Source organism: Vombatus ursinus, unplaced genomic scaffold, assembly GCF_900497805.2.
Source record: "Vombatus ursinus unplaced genomic scaffold, bare-nosed wombat genome assembly UNPS02014812.1, whole genome shotgun sequence".
In the NCBI taxonomy this organism is placed as follows: domain Eukaryota; kingdom Metazoa; phylum Chordata; class Mammalia; order Diprotodontia; family Vombatidae; genus Vombatus; species Vombatus ursinus.
In genome coordinates, this window is record NW_020954590.1 from 10,003,709 (window position 1) to 10,007,870 (window position 4,162).

Sequence of the window (4,162 nt, forward strand, 5' to 3'; positions counted from 1 at the left end):
GCTCCTTTTACTTTACAAAATTTTCTCTTATTTTGGTTTCCATGACACATTTTCATTAATGTCTTTCTTCCTCTCTCAGTTTTTCTTCTCTGTTTCTTCATTCTCCTTCACTTTCATGGTGTGGACATTCTGTAAGGTGATGTACTTTCAAAGTAAATGTACCATCTACTTTGTCTATATCATTATCTTCTGTAGCTTCAACTTTGGGGAGAAAGAATTGTTGTCTACCTCGTTTCATTAGCAGAATGAATTTCTCTCTTTTTTTGAAATGCAGAAATATTTATTTTGGTTTCGTTTGGGTTTTTTTTTTTTTGGAAATTCTGTTTTGGTTTATAAAACAGAGAAATAGCCAACACTGAAAGCAAACATCCAAAACTCCAGAGTGACAAATTACTGACTTAGATATTTGTGCAATTAAGAGCACGCATTATGAAGTTAGGCTATCAAATGGTGTTATTACAGTGACATCTCTTTAGGCAAACCTTATTGTGCTTGAATATTACATATAATCCCATGTATCCAAACAACAGAATCACTTTAAATGACAACTTAATTCATTAAAATGTGGCCAAGACCTGTAATAATTGAAATGTTGCCAATTTCCCCAATTAGAATAAAAGCCCCTTAGGAGTTACTCCTAGGAAAAATTGGGGTTTTTTTGGCCCCAGATTTACACTCGCCCCCCCCCCAATTAGTTAGCATTTATTCTGGCTTGTTGAATACATTTTATAGAAATCATGAGTAGACTTCTGAGATGGGCCCATTCCTTTCAATTACTACCCTTCATTTCAACAAAAAAGTATTCAAGTGTACCCATTCCCTCTATCCTTTGAAGTGATATGTTTGGTACAAGACAGTTTATTCTGGGAAACAAAAATAAAAGCATTAATCACGGCATGATATTCCGATATGAAAACTACATTAAAAAACCTGTTGGCCGTCATACAGAAAGAGTGGCTAGTGCAGTGTAGAGATAAGGTGTACAGTTGTCAGGTCATCCCAGCTGAGCCTTGTTGATCCTGCCATTGATGGTGTGTGTATCCTTGAAATTCTTGTCTTCATGGTCGAGTCTAAGGCAGATTTGTTACTGGAAGGAGGGATGGGAAGGAGAGAGATCTGGAAAGCACTCTGTTGGTGGCCTTTTGCTTTGCATTCAAGTCCACACTCTGTAGTACATTCATATGTGACCCCAAATCTGCTTAGTTGTATTTGTCCTGATTTACAGTGAACCATAAACTTAAAACAGTAAAGTTCAGTCCTTTCTTTCTTTTATGGGTTGGGGTGACCCTGGGGGTAGGGCACAAGGGAGAGAAAGTTTCACAATCTTCATTCAAAGAAGGGTGAGGAAAAGGGGCTTAAATAATATTTGGATGAATTATGGCATACCCCACTGCTGTGTGTGTGTTTGTCATTTTTTAAAGGATTCTTTCCCTCTAGTGTACCATGTACCCTTTGGAGTAGACAACTGCAGAGAACGTATCAAACATCCGACCTTTCAGAAACAGGGAAGCCCTAATACCTTGGTTAGGATCAGGAGAAAAGAGTCAACACCCACCTTTTGGTCTGATGAAGTCCCAAATAACTTATCAGATATACAGTTGCCCTGTAAAATTTAAGGCTTGTTTTGGAAATTGTGTATCACCACAAAATGGTCAGCAACACAAGGTGACAGCAAGGCAGTGTTCTGTTTCCTTCAAAATTCCTATGCCAACAACCCTGTCCAAACAAGCCTCTTTACCTATGTTTGCTGTAGTCAAAATTACCAATATTGAGGCCAACTTTAGAAGTAGATCTTTTGGAGGTGTGCAGTTTTGTTTTGTCCAAGCTATCTTCCTCAAGATTAAATCTTAATGGTAAAATAGAGTTCATCAATCTGTGACCTGAAACATTTCTGGAGCTCTGGTCCCTTTGTTTTCAATGTTGGGGGCAGAAGGCCATTCTCCACACTAAATAACTCCAAGTGGAGAGCAATGCCTTTGACCTGCTCAAAAGCCTTCAGACCAGCCTCTTTCCTGAGCCTCACCACGTCTTCAAGGTTTGCTTTTTTAACATCCTTATTTTTGCACAAGTCTGTATGGGATCCACTGAAGCCCTTCTTTTTGGCCCAGGGAGCCAGTGTCTCCACATCTGGTACCTCTATAGCTATGAGGAATGCCTGTAAGCTTTCCCCATGTACAAACACCTGAGCAACAAAGCTCACTTTGCTGATAGATATTTTCAGTTTTTTTCAAGTGCTATATATTCACCTTGTGCCAGTTTGAGTATATGTTTTTTTTCCTGCCAATGATCTTCAAGGTACCATTTGGTAACCATTTCCCAATATCTCCTGTGTGCAGCCAGCCATCTTTACCCAGAACTTCTGCTGTTTTTGCTGGGTCCTTCAAATAGCCCCTAAATACATTTGACCTCTTCACACATATCTCACCTTCTCCCTTGGCAGCCAAGTAATTAAATTCTTCCACACTGACAAGCTTTATAAGACTGCAAGGCATTGGAGCACCAATGTGGCCAGCTGTCCAGTCTCCTGGCACCGTCAAGGAATATCCAGCTGTGCATTCTGTTTGTCCATAGCCTTAATAGAACTGACATCCAGGTGCTGCTCTCAGAAAAGTCAGAACATTTGCTGATACAGGAGCCACTCCAGTGATCATTAACATTACTTTCCCTCCAAGACCTGCCTGAATTTTTGTGGAAAATAATTTTGTCCCATAGGTTGTTGTTTCTAATTATGCCACTTTGGAGTTCTGCCTCTTTCCTCTTGGAAGCAAAGTGCAGGATCCACCATTTCATCGTTGTGCTGGCCTGTCCAAAAATTCTGTCAAATATCCAGTTCAGCAGTCTTGGAACCACAGGGAAGATGGTAGGCTGCAGCATCTTGAGGTCATCCATAAGTAACCGGATATCTCCTTGGAAGAATCCAATTTTAGCTCCATGACAGAGAATTACACACAGCATTAATTGCTCATTCATGTGAGTGAATGGTAAATATGAAATGTGTGAGTCACTAGAGTTCAAATGAAGTGTTTTCTTTGGCTTCCTCCTGTTAGCTCTTCCCAGGTCCTCCAACACTTTCATGCTCATTATTTCCACCGCACATTTCTTGCCTTGTTCCACGAGATCACTGTCAAAGGGATCCAAAATGACTATAGTTTTAAGACCTGGGGTTAGCTTGTTTTCTACAGATTCTAACATGAGGTTGACTTTCTCTGGCTTATCAACAAAAACCGAAGACAGTTCAACTTTGTTAATTATGTATTTGATCGCTTCATTTCCAAGGGTGTCATAAAGAGGGACCACCACCATTGAGTATGCATAACAACCTTGTTCAATAATCACCCACTCGGGCCTATTTTGAGCAAAGATGCCAAAATATTGATCTGGCGATGCCTTGTAACCCTTCTGGAGCGGTGCTGAGCCCACACACTCGGCCTTCTCTGCAACCTTTTTATATGAGATCAATTCATATGGTTGATCAGGTTTCTGAGAGCCTAAACAAGGGCCATTATTTGACACCTGTATACCCCTCTGGAAGACTTCATACAGTGTTGTTACATCATTGTAGAAAAACAACAATGGCTCATCACTGTCAAGCATCGTGGATCTCCTTGCACCGTCAGTCCCCTCCACTTCCACCGACTGCATGGAGAGGTCACACGGTGGTTTCAGAGTTTTGGGTCTCGTAACATACCAGAAAGTCACGAGTGCAGCAAAAGCTCTGAAGTCCATTAACGTGTTTATTGGGAGAGTGTGCATATATTGTTGGAAGTCCCCAAACTCTGGCATTTGAAAGTATCAAAATAACTCATGTGCCTACATCATCCCATTGTGATTGTCCCTTAGGCCAGAAGTCCCAGCTGGTGAAGAGCTTGGTATTAGGCAGTTTTTCCTGGTGCAGGGAACCATATGATGAGGTCTAGAGGCTAGGGGTCCTGGAATCCTAAAATCATGACACACAGGTCCTGCCCAAAAGAATTCAACCCAAGCCTTCTTTCAGATAAAAATAAGGTTTTTTGAAAATTTGCCATATTAGCCAGACTCTTAAGGAATCTGAGCATCTGTGGGCTATTGGCTAGATTGTGAAAATCTGAGCAGCGGCTAGATTATAAGAATCATAGCAGTGGCTAAATTTTAGGAATCCCAGCCCAGAATGAATTCTTTTAAT

General features: G+C 40.7%; 1 pseudogene; it reads right to left on the minus strand.

Moving 5' to 3' along the window:
• Positions 1 to 1,840: 1,840 nt before the first annotated feature.
• Positions 1,841 to 3,819, minus strand: LOC114054241 (annotated as a pseudogene).
• Positions 3,820 to 4,162: the final 343 nt, after the last annotated feature.